The sequence below is a fragment of the Triticum dicoccoides genome, chromosome 5B, assembly GCF_002162155.2.
Source record: "Triticum dicoccoides isolate Atlit2015 ecotype Zavitan chromosome 5B, WEW_v2.0, whole genome shotgun sequence".
In the NCBI taxonomy this organism is placed as follows: domain Eukaryota; kingdom Viridiplantae; phylum Streptophyta; class Magnoliopsida; order Poales; family Poaceae; genus Triticum; species Triticum dicoccoides.
The window spans coordinates 407,909,074-407,925,898 of NC_041389.1; positions in this window are offsets into that span (position 1 = coordinate 407,909,074).

Consider the following 16,825-nt stretch of genomic DNA (forward strand, 5'->3'; position numbering starts at 1 on the left):
TTTCTTCATGACTTATACATGTTCTTATGACTATGAGATTGTGCAACTCCCAATTACCGGAGGAACACTTTGTGTGCTACCAAATGTCACAATGTAACTGGGTGATTATAAAGGTGCTCTACAGGTGTCTCCGATGGTACTTTTTTAGTTGGCATAGATCGAGATTAGGATTTGTGACTCCGATTGTCGGAGAGGTATCTCTAGGCCCTCTCGGTAATGCACATCACTATAAGCCTTGCAAGCAATGTGACTAATGTGTTAGTTATGGGATGATGCATTACGGAACGAGTAAAGAGAGTTGCCGGTAATGAGATTGAGCTAGGTATTGAGATACCGACGATCGGATCTCGGGCAGGTAACATACCGATGACAAAGGGAACAATGTATGTTGTTATGCGGTTTGACCGATTAAGATCTACGTAGAATATGTGGGAGCCAATATGAGCATCCAGGTTCCGCTATTGGTTATTGACCGTAGACGTGTCTCGGTCATGTCTACATAGTTCTTGAACCCGTAGGGTCCGCATGCTTAACGTTCGGTGACGATCCGTATTATGAGTTTATGCATTTTGATGTACCGAAGTTAGTTCGGAGTCTCGGATATGATCACGGACATGACGAGGAGTCTCGAAATAGTCGAGACATAAAGATCGATATGTTGGATGACTATGTTTGGACTTCGTAAGGGTTCCGGGCAAGTTCGGACATATACCAGAGTACCGGGGGGTTACCGGAACCCCCCGGGGAGTGTAATGGGCCTATTGGGCCTTAGTGGAGAAGAGGAGGGGCAGCTAGGGCAGGCCGCGTCCCCCGTCCCCCTCTAGTTCAAATTGGACAAGGAGGGGGGGCGGTGCCCCCCCCCTTTCCTTCCTCCTCTCTCCTTCCCTTCCCCCTTCTCCTACTCCTACTAGGAAAGAAGGAGTCCTACTCCCGGTGGGAGTAGGACTCCCTGAGGGAGTCCTGGATAAGGGGGTATCCGGACAACCGGACTGTATACTTTGGCCGGACTGTTGGACTATGAATATACAAGACAGAAGACTTCGTCCCGTGTCCGGATGGGACTCTCCTTTGCGTGGAAGGCAAACTTGGTGATTCGGATGTAGATCTCCTCCTCTGTATATCGACTCTGTGTAACCCTAGCCCCCTCCGGTGTCTATATAAACCGGAGGGTTTAGTCCATAGGACTCATCATCATCAACAACAACAATCATACCATAGGCTAGATTCTAGGGTTTAGCCTCTCTGATCTCGTGGTAGATCAACTCTTGTAATACTCATATCATCAAGATCAACCAAGCAGGAAGTAGGGTATTACCTCCATCGAGAGGGCCTGAACCTGGGTAAACATCGTGTCCCCAATCTCCTGTTACCATTAGCCTTAGACACACAGTTCGGGACCTCCTACCCGAGATCCGCCGGTTTTGACACCGACATTGGTGCTTTCATTGAGAGTTCCTCTGTGTCGTCGCTGCAAGGCTAGATAGCTTCTCCAACCTTCAACCACGCTGTCATGGGAGAGACTTTTCTCCCCGGACAGATCTTCATGTTCGGTGGCTTCGCACTGTGGGCCAATTCACTTGGCCATCTGGAGCAGATCGATAGCTACGCCCCTGGCCATCAGGTCAGGTTTGGAAACCTAAACTACACTACCGACATCCGTGGAGACTTGATCTTCGACGGATTCGGGCCCGTGTCAGGAGCGCCAAACAATCACGACGTGAATGGCCTAGATCGGCAGTCGGACGATATTCGGAACATCACACCTGCTACAGCTCTAGACTTCGTTCCAGAGCAGGTCGTGCCTTCCAAGGACGGGTGCATGGACTCCGCCCCGGAGGCCGCACACTCCTCGGCTTTGGAGCCGAACACAGACTCCTCTCCTAAATGGATCTGTGTCTCCGGACCCCCTGACTCATCTCCGGCCGTGTGTTCCGGACCGCACGCATCCGAGGCAGTTGAATCTTACTGGGCTCCGGTTATGTAATTCGTTGTCGTGTATATCTTTCAGCACTCACCCTTCAGAGACGTGCTAAATTCATTAAAGTATCTCCCTCTGTCAGAAGACTCCTGGCCGAGCTATGTCTGGCACGTATGGGATACAGAAGATGAAGAAAATCACAACCCACCCGCCACCCACTTTATAGCCACTGTCGATGACCTAACAGACATGCTTGACATCGACCCCAATAACATCGACGGTATGGACGTTGATGTAGGGAAAGATTGGGAACCACCGCTCACGGGGCGCCGGACAGCCACTTCATCATACAATGTCTACATGGTGGACACCCCCAAAGAGGACAATAGTGACAAAAAGGACACAGCGGAGGATAAACCCCCCGGGCAAAAGCAAAAAACGATGGCGTAGGCGCCGCCTCAGGTCCAGTCACAGTAAAAATAGCGATAATAACCCAAAACAGGATGACACTCCGGTCGATTTCGAAGGCAACAACGACCATAGGGACCCAGCAATGGAGCAGGATAAACCAGGTCATGCCGAACATAGCCCGGAGCAGACGCCCGATCACAATTCAGAGGGCCGAACTCATCACGCTACCTCCAAAGAAGATAATAGTCCGGTTGACGATGCGTTCATCATCCCGGAAGAACATTCAAAGCAAGACAAACTCCGCAGAAAACTCCTGGCCACAGTGTGGAGCCTGAAGAAGCAGAAGCAAAGACTTAAGGCCGCACAGGATACGCTCAACCGACGATGGAATAAGGTGCTCGACACCGAAGGAAAACATGGCGATAATCGCCACACAAAGAGCTACCCAAAGCGCAAACTGCTACCCGAATTCGACAATGAAGCCGCAGCACTCGTTCGGCCCAAGAACAATACAGCTACTCAATCGGACCAACCACCTCATGGCCGCGATAGAGCAACCACTGATACCGCACATGATTTACAAGAGCTCCTGGACAAAAAGGCCAATGCAGCCAAGTCCATCTATTGGTCCAGAGGATAGGCTCCGACGCGGGATTATGGTCACCACAATGACCATGCCGATCGAATACCAGTCTGAAATCAACACCGGGAGCAACAACAGCCGGCAGCAGGCCGCGACACGGCCAGATACAGAGGGGCTGCACACCCCCTGTGCTTCACGGATGAGGTGCTGGATCATGAATTTCCACAGGGATTCAAACCCGTGAATATAGAGTCATACGACGGAATGATGGACCCCGGGGTCTGGATTGAAGATTTTATCCTTCACATACACATGGCTCGTGGGGACGACCTCCACGCCATCAAATACCTCCCCCTCAAGTTAAAAGGACCATCTCGTCATTGGCTGAAAAGCCTCCCCGAAAACTCAATTGGAAGTTGGGAGGAACTTGAGGATGCTTTCAGGGCCAACTTTCAAGGGACCTATGTCCGGCCTCCAGATGCGGACGATTTAACTCACATAATATAGCAGCCCGGAGAGTCAGCCCGCAAACTTTGGAACAGATTCCTCACTAAGAAGAATCAAATTGTCGACTGTCCGGACGCCGAAGCCTTAGCGGCCTTCAAACACAGTATCCGAGACGAGTGGCTTGCCAGACACCTCAGCCAAGAAAAGCCGAGAACGATGGCAGCCTTAACAAGCCTCATGACCCGATTTTGTGTGGGCGAGGACAGCTGGTTGGCCCGTAAAGGCACCAGCGACCCAGGCACATCCGAAATCCGAGATGGCAACGGGAAGCCACGGCACACTAAGAACAAATGTCGGAATAACGATAGTCCGGACAACACAGCGGTCAACGCCGGATTCAGGGGCTCTCGACCCGGTCAAGGAAAAAAGGCATTTAACGGCAGTAAAGAGGAACCATCCGGCCTGAACAAAGTCCTGGACAGATTGTGCCAAATCCATGGCACTTCTGACAAACCTGCAAATCATACCCATAGAGAATGTTGGGTCTTCAAGTAGGCCGGCAAGTTAAACGCCGAACACAAGGGAAGGGAAATACCAAGCGAAGACGAGGATGAGCCTCGACAGCCAAACACCAGGGGCCAGAAACAATTCCCACTGGAAGTCAAAACGGTAAACATGGTACACGCAACTCACGCAGAGTTCGTAGCCCCCCAATTTAATACCTGGGCAACTTGCCCGATCACTTTTGATCACAGGGACTACCCAGCCAGTATCCAGCATGGAGGATCGGCTGCCTTGGTGCTCAACCAAATAATCGATGGATACGATCTCACTCGCGTCCTAATGGACGCCGGCAGTGGTCTTAATTTGATATATCAAGACACCATCCGCAGGATGGGGATAGACCATCCAGAATAAATCAAAATAACACCACCTTAAATGGAGTAATTCCAGGCATCATGGCCCATTGCTGGGGCTCCCTCGTGTTAGAAGTAACATTCGGTTTTCCCGACAATTTCAGACGCGAGAACTTACTCTTCAACATCGCTCCTTCAGCAGCGATTATCATGCATTGCTTGGAAGACCGGCCTTCGCTTGCTTTAACGCAATACCGAACTACGCCTGCCTTAAACTCAAGATGTCCGGTCCACGTGACGTCATCACGGTTAGTGGAAACACAGAACAGTATGCGGCAGTTCCCGCTGCCGGACACTAGGCGGCCTCTCCCACCGGAACGCATGACCGGTCGTCAAGACCACGGACGCGGTTACACGAGTCCAATACACCATTTTTCACAATGGCTCGGATAAACCTGAGCCAGGGGCTGTACATGTGTCCCCATAAATAATACAAGGGGCTGCAAACATGTAACACAAGCCCACAATTCGGCTTGCCTCGTTAACATGCCGGATCTCGAACATTTCTCGAGCATAACTAACTTTTCGCACGTTTTCTTTTTCGTTCTTATAGACACTACCAGTGCGACACCCTTCCAGGATACGGCACAACGGAGACACAGGCGCAGACGTGCAGCAGGGCCCCGCCGACAGGTTTCTCTTTAGATTAAGCCCCTGCGTAAACCTTCTTTACTGTCTCTTATTGCTCAACGTCCCATGGGTATTTCATACACCTGTACGGGACACTGGCGTTTTAGGCTTTTTGCCACGACAGATCAATGCGCGTACCTGGAATCATAGGGTCAAGGGTATTATTCAGCCCAATATATTTTATAAAGTCCGAATGCCTTCGGGATTGTTCGGCATCACGAGTTGGGCCTTATATGCATCAGCTCCGAATCATGTCTTTGGTCAAATGTTGGGTTAGCCCGGCTCCTGGATTTGCTGCCTTACGTTCCGTTCTATCGGCTAAGGCGGCCAAAGGAGAACTACCGCAATTGTGCCCTGGTTATTCCGGATGAGCACGTCAGTAGAGAAAGCTGAAAACTGACTGTCATGATATAGCGAGAGACTGGTCAACCACTCAAGGACTCATCGGAATCTATAGGATTCCTCTGCATTAATGAAGGACCGGTCTACTGGTCAAGTACGTGCACCGTATCCGGATGCACACGGAAGTACCAGGGGCTATATATTAGCCCCACCTTTCAACTCCTATGGCTAAGCGAAAGTGTTACAGCTATATAGTCCGGTTGCCTGGTTCGATGCGCGATCACCTCCTTAATGGACCAAGACGTTGGATCAAGTGTGTTTCCGCCTATCTTCTCGAACACCCCCGCATTATGCGTGGGGGCTAAAGCCAACGACTGCTAACTTTCACGTTATATGAATACATAAACAGCCACATAGGAGACATTATAATACTTTTAGGCAAAAGTATAAAACATAGCCTCCATAATTAAACACATAATTGTTGCACGATCACCTCCTTAATGGACCAAGACGTTGGATCAAGTGTGTTTCCACCTATCTTCTCGAACACCCCCGCATTATGCGTGGGGGCTAAAGCCAACGACTGCTAACTTTCACGTTACATGAATACATAAACAGCCACACAGGAGACATTATAATACTTTCAGGCAAAAGTATAAAACACAGCCTCCATAATTAAACACATAATTGTTCATAACTAATAAGTTCGTCATTCAAACATGACACTCTTCGAACACTGAGACTCTATTCTACGGGCACCTTCTATGGCCTGCTCAAAGTAGTGCTTAGCTGGGTCCTGGCTTCCGGCTGGACCCCGGGTTGCAATGTGGGTGGCCTCCATATCCGCCCAGTATGTCTTCACACGGGCAAAAGCCATCCGCGCACCCTCTATGCACGCCGATCTCTTCATGGCATCAATCTGCGCTCTGGCGCCAAATAATCGTTGCACCAAACCAAAGTAAATGTCCGGCTTCGGCTCCTTCGGCCACAAATGATCTATTACAGACCTCATTGCAAGGCCGAACAGCCTATGGAGCTCGGCTATGGCGGCCATCTTCTCACTCAAGGGCAAGGAGCGCGCTGGAGCATTAGATTGCGACCAGAACAGCCTCTCCATTTTGTTATCCTCATGATCCTTCAATAACTTGGTCGCATCAGCCGCACTCTTCGCCAAGTCCGCATACTCATGTGTGGCACTCCATAGCTTATCCAACAGAGCATACTTTGGATCTAAAAACTTCATCCGCAACACATAAGGACTTCCGGCCGCGATTTCTCCAGCTTGTCGAAGTTCCTCCCATGCGTCTCTAATCTGAGAGCGCATCTCTTTAGCCGAATCCATCGCCTTCTTCAGGTCGGCCGCCTTTGTTTGATTCTCATTTTCGAGAAGCTCATACCGGTCGGCGGCGTCCCTCAGCTCCACAGCCATCTCATCTATCTTCTCCTCGCTTCGGAGACGAGCGGCCTGTTCGGCTCTTAATTCTTCGGCTGCCTTTAGAGCAGCCGCATTGCTAATCCAGGCTTGTTCCTTGGCTAGAGCAAGCTCCGCCCTCAGGGCCTCAATGGCAGCAGCTCCGCCTGCAACTACATCACACCACATTAATATTTCAACCTTCTTGCAAAAATAGATGTGGATATAGGAAAGCATAGTCTGCGACTCCTCGAATCGCTTGTTCACAAGAGTGACATCAGCCTCCACAACGTCAATCTGCCGCCTCAATTCGGCGCATTCAGCGACCTGGTCTATTGCCGAACCCTTAGCAACCTGCACATCAATACAAGTGCGATCATTATCTGGGAGTGTGATCCTCCGTTTGCCGCCATGGGCTGTCATCCACAGTCTCAGGGGCTACTATCTATACAGAGCGCATGTATCACGTGCGGTTCAACTAAAAATTGCGGCTTACCTCAAAGCCTTTGAGCAGGCTCCTAAAAGCTTCGTTTAAACCGCTTGTGGCGGAGGAGATTTTCTCCAACATCGTACCCATTAGGGTACGATGAACCACCAAGAAATCAGCTGACTCCAGGAGGCCCGTCAGCGTGTTCGGTCGGACACCAGACTCTCCCAGACCCTTTTCGTTGTACGCCATGGGAGCCAAACGCGCTGGGCTCGGGGCGGCCAAAGTGTTAGCTTCCGGCCCCATTGGATCCGGACTCCTCCGTGACGATACCTCAGGGTCGCCCGCCTTACGGGGCGGAGAGGCTGGTGGGGTTTCACTCTCCATCATCTCCGGAAGAAGATCCCCCAAGGACGAACCCTGTTGAGATGAACTGCTGGCCGGACTACAAAAACAGGTCCCGGTTATTACTCTTAGATGAAAAAACAATAAGATCCTTGCTTAATTAAACTTACAGCTCAGTGGAGGGATGGCCCGTTTGCGAGCACTGTACGGCGAGGACGCCCTTCGAGGCAGGGCCCTTTGGCGAAGTTCTTTTCCCTTGTTTAGGCGCCCCCGTCTCCAAATCTTAGGAGGCGGCCCTCTTCTTCCCGCGGGGGGAGGAAACCTTAGAGTCTCCTCCCCGATTCTCCTCCTCCATGGAGGTGTTGATTCCCCCGGTTCGGATGCGCAGTGTGTGAGGGCCACTCATGGCCTTCCCGCTCTCCCCTTCAGCTTTCTTTGATGGCACCCGACTTAGTGTCCGTTCAAGAATCCTAGCCATTGCCGAGCCAGGCGAACCTTCAAGAAGAGGGGCCGGACACCTGATCCTCTCTGCCTTACTAAGCCAATCCTGGTTGCGGACAGTGTTCAGAACAATGCTATGACAAATATAAGCAAGGTGTTCGGTTATGGGGTTACTTACTTGGGTATCGAGGCGATTGCAGCTCAGGCCCGCATCCTCGGTGGTGTCCGGACACTTTATTCGTGGTCCGAAGAACAGCTTATACATCCCTTCGGGCGTCATGCCTAAGAAGTGTTGAATGGTTCGCGGACCTTCTGGATTGAATTCCCACATCCGGAGAGGCCGGCGTTTGCACGGCAGGATCCGCTGAACTAGCATTACTTGGATTATTTTGACAAGACTAATGTCCCTCTTGAGGAGCTCCCGAATGCGGCTTTGTAGCATTGGTACATCGTTCGCAGGCCCCCGGTTTAGTCCCACATTAACCCACGATGCCAGTTGAGGTGGAGGGCCCGAGCGGAAGGCAGGCGCGGCCGCCTACTTTGAGCCTCGAGGAGCTGTGACATAGAACCACCTCCGTTGCCATAAATCAGATACCTCCGGGAAGGAGCCTTCAGGCCACGGGGCATCGGCATTCCTACTTATCATGGCACCTCCGCACTCTACGTGTTGCTCCTCAATTATCTTCGGCTTCACATTGAAAGTCTTGAGCCATAAGCCGAAGTGGGGGGCGATGTGGAGGAAGGCTTCACACACAACGATAAATGACGAGATGTGGAGGATGGAATCCGGAGCTAGATCATGGTAATCTAGCCCGTAGTAGAACATGAGCCCCCTCACGAAGGGATCAAGAGTAATACCTAAGCCCCGGAGGAAGTGGGAGACAAATACGACGCTCTGTTGGTCTCGGGAGTGGGGATAACCTGTTCGGGAGCAGGAAGCCTATGCTTGACATTAGTGGTCAAATACCCCGCCTCCCTGAGATTCGCAATATCCTCCTCTGTGACAAAGGAGGCCATCCATCGGCCTTGATGGTCAGATCCGTACATGATCGAAGATCCGGGGTGCTTAATCTCGGGCTTTGGGTGTAGGAAATCAGGGCACGAGATGTGCTAGCATGGAGATAGAGGGATAGGCCTCGGCTCCTTTATAAAGGGGGGAGAATATCAAGCGTCCCCGAACATGGTTGTTCGGGACTTGCCTAAAAATACGGGGTCGTGCCAATAGGCACGGTTGGATTACCCATACCTGTATTGATGAGAATCCCGTAATAAGGGGAACACGATCTCTGCTCTGACAGGACGTGCCGAGGAAACTGCCTCGTGGTGTGTGCGGTAGCAAGTTGTAAAAGCGGTTCCAGCAAAGAACCGGACCGCGGCGTGATGTCACTTTTTGAAGAATTGTCAGCAGATTAGATTCGTGGATTATTATTATTCTCTCTACGGTGGTACATGGAATGTTATCTTGCAGAGTCGGACACGGTCCTTGTGTTCAGAATTATTTTTGGAGTATTCGAAGATGGAACCCGCCTCGCAATGCCAAAGACAATCTATGCGCCGGACTCATCGTCATTGAAGCCTGGTTCAGGGGCTACTGAGGGAGTCCTGGATAAGGGGGTATCCGGATAGCCGGACTGTCTACTTTGGCCGGACTGTTGGACTATGAAGATACAAGACAGAAGACTTCGTCCCGTGTCCGGATGGGACTCTCCTTGGCGTGGAAGGCAAGCTTGGCAATTCAGATGTAGATCTCCTCCTCTGTAAACCGACTCTGTGTAACCCTAGCCCCCTCCGGTGTCTATATAAACCGGAGGATTTAGTCCGTAGGACTCATCATCATCATCAACAATAATCATACCATAGGCTAGCTTCTAGGGTTTAGCCTCTCTGAGCTCGTGGTAGATCAACTCTTGTAATACTCATATCATCAAGATCAATCAAGCAGGAAGTAGGGTATTACCTCCATCGAGAGGGCCCGAACCTGGGTAAACATCGTGTCCCCAGTCTCCTGTTACCATTAGCCTTAGCCGCATAGTTCGGGACCCCCTAACCGAGATCCGCCGGTTTTGACACCAACACTCCCCCCTTGGCGCGCCCTCCTCCTTGGCCGGCCGCCTCCCCCCTAGCTCCTTTATATATGGGGGCAGGGGCACCAAAAGACACACAAGTTCATCATTGATCTTTAGCTGTGTGCGGTGCCCCCCTCCACCATAATCCACCTCGGTCATATCGTAGTGGTGCTTAGGCGAAGCCCTGCGTCGGTAGCTTCATCAACACCGTCATCATGCCGTCGTGCTGACGGAACTCTCCCTCTAAGCTCTACTAGATTGTGAGTTCGTGGGATGTCACCGAGCTCTACGTGTGTAGATCACGGAGGTGACGTACGTTCGGTACTAGGATCGGTCGATCGTGAAGACGTACGACTACATCAACCGCGTTATCATAACGCTTCCGCTTACGGTCTACGAGGGTACGTGGACGACACTCACCCCTCTCGTTGCTATGCATCACCATGATCTTGCGTGTGCATATGATTTTTTTTGAAATTACTACGTTCCCCAACAGCGGCATCCGAGCTAGGTTTATGTGTAGATGTTATATGCACGAGTAGAACACAAGTGAGTTGTGGGCGATACAAGTCATACTGCTTACCAGCATGTCATACTTTGATTCGGCGGTATTGTTGGATGAAGCAGCCCGGACTGACATTACGCGTACGCTTACGCGAGACTGGTTCTACCGACATGCTTCGCACACAAGTGGCTGGCGGGTGTCAGTTTTTCCAACTTTAGTTGAATCGAGTGTGGCTATGCCTAGTCCTTGTTGAAGGTTAAAACATCACTAACTTGACGAAATATCGTTGCGGTTTTGATGCGTAGGTAAGAACGGTTCTTGCTCACCCCATAGCAGCCACGTAAAACTTGCAACAAAAAAGTAGAGGATGCTATGTCTTGAGCTTGCGTTGGTTTTCCTTGAAGAGGAAAGGGTGATGCAGCAATAGTAGCGTAAGTATTTCCCTCAGCTTTTGAGAACCAAGGTATCAATCCAGTAGGAGGCTCCTCACAAGTCCCACACACCTACACAAACAAACAAGAACTCGCAACCAACGCAATAAAGGGGTTGTCAATCCCTTCACGGCCACTTGCAAAAGTGAGATCTGATAGAGATAATATGATAAGATAAATATATTTTTGGTATTTTATAATATAGATTGGAAAAGTAAAGATGCAAATAAAAGTAGATTGAAAGCTTATATGATAAAAAATAGACCCGGGGGCCATAGGTTTCACTAGTGGCTTCTCTCAAGATAGCATAATTATTATGGTGGGTGAACAAATTACTGTCAAGCAATTGATAGAAAAGCGAATAATTATGAGATTATCTAGGCATGGTCATGTATATATGCATCACGTCCGTGACAAGTAGATCGAAATGATTCTGCATCTACTACTATTACTCCACACATCGACCGACTCCTGCCTGCATCTAGAGTATCAAGTTCATAAAGAACAGAGTAACGCATTAAGAAAGATGACATGATGTAGAGGGATAAACTCATGCAATATGATATAAACCCCATCTTTTTATCCTTGATGGCAACAATACAATACGTGCCTTGTTGCCCCTGCTGTCACTAGGAAAGGACACCGCAAGATTGAACCCAAAGCTAAGCACTTCTCCCATTGCAAGAAAGATCAATCTAGTAGGCCAAACCAAACTGATAATTCGAAGAGACTTGCAAAGATAACTTAATCACACATAAAAGAATTCAGAGGAGATTCAAATATTTCTCATAGATAAACTTGATCATAAACCCACAATTCATTAGATCTCGACAAACACACCGCAAAAAGAGTTACATCGAATAGATCTCCAAGAAGATCAAGGAAAACTTTGTGTTGAGATTCAAAGAGAGAAAAGAAGCTATCTAGCTAATAACTATGGACCCAAAGGTCTGTGGTAAACTACTCACAACTCATCATAGAGGCATTGGAGATGATGTAGAGGCCCTCCGTGATCGATTCCCCCTCCGGCGGAGCACTGACGAAGGCTCCAAGATGGGATCTCGTGGATACAGAAGGTTACGGCGGTGGAAATAGTTTTTCGTGGTCACTTCTGATGTTTTTGGGGTACATGAGTATATGTAGGAGGAAGGAGTATGTCGGTGGACGATCGAGGGGCCCACAAGGGTGGGGGCGCGCCTACCTGTAGGGGGCACGCCTGGCACCCTCGTGGCAGCCTCGCTTGTTTCTTGACTTCCACTCCAAGTCCTCTGGATCACGTTTGTTCCAAAAAGATCGCTCCCGAAGGTTTCATTCCATTTGGACTCCGTTTGATATTCCTTTTCTTTGAAATACTGAAATAGGCAAAAAAACAGCAATTCAGGTTGGGCCTCCGGTTAGTAGGTTAGTCCCAAAAATGATATAAAAGTGTAAAGTAAAGCCCACAAACATCCAAAAAGGGTAATATATAATAGCATGGAACAATCAAAATTATAGATACGTTGGAGATGTATCAAGCATCCCCAATAATTCATGCTCGTCCTCGAGTAGGTAAATGATAAAAACAGAATTTTTGATGTGGAATGCAACCTAGCATAATTCTCAATGTAATTTTCTTTATTGTGGCATGAATGTTCAGATCCAGATGATTCAAAATAAAAGTTCATATTGACATAATAAATAGTAATACTTCAAGCATACTAATCAAAGCAATCATGTCTTCTCAAAATAACATGGCTAAGTAAAGTTCATCCCTACAAAATCATATAGTTAGGTCATGCTTCATTTTCGTCACACAAAAATGCTCCCATCTTGCACACCCCCGATGACAAGCCAAGAAATTGTTTCGTACTTAAATAATCTCAACCTTTTTCAACTTTCACGCAATACATGAGCGAGAGCCATGGATATAGCACTATGGGTGGAATAGAATATGATGATGGAGATTGTGTGGAGAAGACAAAAAGGGAGAAAGTCTCACATTGACGAGGATAATCAATGTGCTATGGAGATGCCCATCAATTGATGTCAACATGAGGAGTAGGGATTACCATGCAACAGATGAACTAGAGCTATAAAGGTATGAAAGCTCAACAAAAGAAACTAGTGGGTGTGCATCCAACTTGCTTGCTCACGAAGACCTAGGGCATTTTGAGGAAGCCCATCGTAGGAATATACAAACCAAGTTCTATAATGAAAAATTCCCACTAGTATATGAAAATGACAATATATGAGACTCTCTATATGAAGAACATGGTGCTACTTTGAAGCACAAGTGTGGAAAAGCATAGTAACATTGCCCCCTTTTTTATTTTTTTATTTTTTTGGGCCTTTTTTGCATTTCCTTTTTATGGCCTTTCTTTTTTTTATTTGGCCTTTCTTTTTGGGGGGTGGGGACAATGCTCTAATAATGATGATCATCACACTTCTATTTATTTACAACTCATGAATTACAACTCAATACTAGAACAAGATATGACTCTATATGAATGCCTCCGGCGGTGTACCGGGATGGGCAATGAATCAAGAGTGACATGTATGAAAAATTATGCATGGTGGCTTTGCCACAAATACGATGTCAACTACATGATCATGCAAGGCAATATGATAATAATGATGCGTGTTATGATGATGAACGGAACGGTGGAAACTTGCATGGCAATATATCTCGGAATGGCTATGGAAATGCCATAGTAGGTAGGTATGGTGGTTGTTTTGAGGAAGATATAAGGAGGTTTATGTGCGATAGAGCGTATCGTATCACGGGGTTTGTATGCACCGGCGAAGTTTGCACCAACTCCCAAGGTGAGAAAGGGCAATGCACGGTACCGAAGAGGCTAACAATGATGGAAGGGTGAGAGTGCGTATAATCCATGGACTCAACATTAGTCAAAAATAACTCATACACTTATTGCAAAAATCTACAAGTCATCAAAAACCAAGCACTACGCGCATGCTCCTAGGGGGATAGATTGGTAGGAAAAGAACATCGCTCGTCCCTGACCGCCACTCATAAGGATGCACAATCTAAGAACACCTCATGTTTCAAATTTGTTACACAACTTTTACCATACGTGCATGCTACGGGACTTGCCAACTTAAATGCAAGCATTCTTTAAATTCATAATCACCCAACTATCATGACTCTAATATCACTACCTCCATATCTCAAAACAATTATCAAGTATCAAATTTATCATAGCATCCAATTCACTTCCTATGATAGTTTTTATTATACCCAACTTGGATGCCCATCATTCTAGGACCAATTTTATAACCATAGCAAATACCATGCTGTTCTAAGAGACTCTCAAAATAATATAAGTGAAGCATGAGATATTAACAATTTCTACAAAATAAAGCCACAGCCGTGCTCTAAAAGATATAAGTGAAGCACTAGAGCAAAAACTATCTAGCTCAAAAGATATAAGTGAAGCACATAGAGTATTCTAGTAAATTCCACTCAAGTGGGTTTCTCCCAAAAGGTGTGTACAGCAAGGATGATTGTGGTAAACTAAATAGCAAAGACTAATATCATACAGGACGCTCCAAGCAAAACACATATCATGTGGCGAATAAAAATATAGCTCCAAGTAAAGTTACCGATAGACGAAGACGAAAGAGGGGATGCCTTCCGGGGAATCCCCAAGATTAGGCTTTTAGTTATCCTTGAATATCTTGGGGTTCCATGGTAATCCCCAAGCTTAGGCTCTTGACACTCCTTATTCCATAGTCCATCAAATCTTTACCTAAAACTTGGAAACTTCACAACACAAAACTCAACAGGAAATCTCATAAGCTCCGTTAGTGCAAGAAAGAAAACCACCACATAATGTACTTTAATTAACTCATTCTTTATTTATATTGGTGTTAAACCTACTGTATTCCAACTTCTCTATGGTTCATACCCCTACATACTAGCCATAGATGCATCAAAATAAGCAAACAACACACGAAAAACAGAATCTGTCAAAAACAAAACAATCTGTAGCAATCTGTAACTTACGAATACTTCTGGAACACTAAAAATCCTACCATAATAGGACGTCCTAGGAAATTTGCCTTTTAATCTACAGAAAAAAGAATCAACGCAAAATCACGTTTCTGTTATTTATTGATTTTTTTTCTCGTGAGCGCAAAGTTTCTGTTTTTCAGCAGAATCAAATTAACTATCACCATAGGTTATCCTATAGGATCTACTTGGCACAAACACTAATTAAAACATGAAAACACATCTAAGCAGAAGGTAGATGAAATATTTATTACTAAACATAAGCAAAAAGAAAAAACAAAAGTAAAATTGGGTTGCCTCCCAACTAGCGCTATCGTTTAACGCCCCTAGCTAGGCATAAAAGCGAGGATAGATCTAAGTAGTGCCATCATTGGCACTTGATTCATAATTAGATCGCATGATAGATTCATAAGGTAAATTAAATTTATTTCTTGGAAAGTGCTCCATGCCTTTCCTTAATGGAAATTGGAATCTAATATTCCCTTCCTTCATATCAATAATCGCACCAATCGTTCTAAGGAAAGGTCTACCAAGAATAATAGGACATGAAAGATTGCAATCTATGTCAAGAACGATAAAATCTATGGGCACATAGTTCCTATTTGCAACAATAAGAACATCATTGATCCTTCCCATAGGCTTTTTAATGGTGGAATCCACAAGGTGCAAATTTAAAGAGCAATCATCAAGATCATGGAAACCTAGAATATCACATAAAGTTTTCGGAATCGTGGAAACACTAGCACCCAAATCACACAAAGCATAACACTCATGATATTTAATTTTAATCTTTATAGTAGGTTCCCACTCATCATTAAGCTTTCTAGGTATAGAAACTTCCAAATTAAGTTTTTCATCATAAGATTGCATCAAGGCATGAATAACATGTTTGGTAAAGGCTTTATTTTGACTATAAGCATGAGGAGAATTCAAAACGGATTGCAACAAGGAAATACAATCTTCTAAAAAAATTATCATAATTAAATTCCTTGAAATCCAAGATAGTAGGTTCAATGCTATTTAAAGCCTTGACCTCTCCAATCCAACTTTTACCAAATTTAGCATCAAGATCTAAAAACTCCGAATCATTGGGACGCCTTTTAACTAAAGTTGACTCATCTTCAGTCCCATCATTATTAAGATTCATATTGAAAAACAAAGATTTAATAGGGGACACATCAATAACTTTTAGATCTTCATCATTATTTTCATGGAAACTAGAAGAACACGCCTTCAAAAAGCAATCTTTCTTAGCACGCAATCTAGCGGTTCTTTCTTTGCACTCATCAATGGAACTTCTCATAGCCTTGAGAGACTCATTGATATCATGCTTAGGAGGAGTAGATCTAAGTTTCAAAGAATCAACATCAAGCATAAGTATATCAACGTTCCTAGCCAAATCATCAACTTTAAGCAATTTTTCTTCAAGCAAGGCATTAAAATTCTTTTGATAGATCATAAATTCTTTAACGCTATTCTCAAAATCAGAGGGCATCTTATTAAAATTTCCATAAGAGTTGTTGTAGGAATTACCATAATTATTAGAGGAATTACTAGGGAACGGTCTAGGATTAAGGTTTCCTCTATAAGCATTGTTACCAAAATTATTCCTACCAACAAAATATACATCCATAGATTCATTAGTATTCTCAATCAAAGTAGACAAAGGCATATCGTTGGGATCAATAGGAGCACTCTTAGTAGCAAACAATTTCATAAGTTCATCCATCATCCCACTCAAAACATTAATTTCTTCTATAGCATGCACTTTTTTACTAGTAGATCTTTTGGTGTGCCATTGAGAATAATTAGCCATAATATTATCAAGAAGTTTAGTAGCTTCTCCTAGGGTGATTTCCATAAACGTGCCTCCCGCGGATGAATCTAAAAGATTTCTAGAAGCAAAATTCAATTCAGCATAAAATTTTTGTATGATCATCCA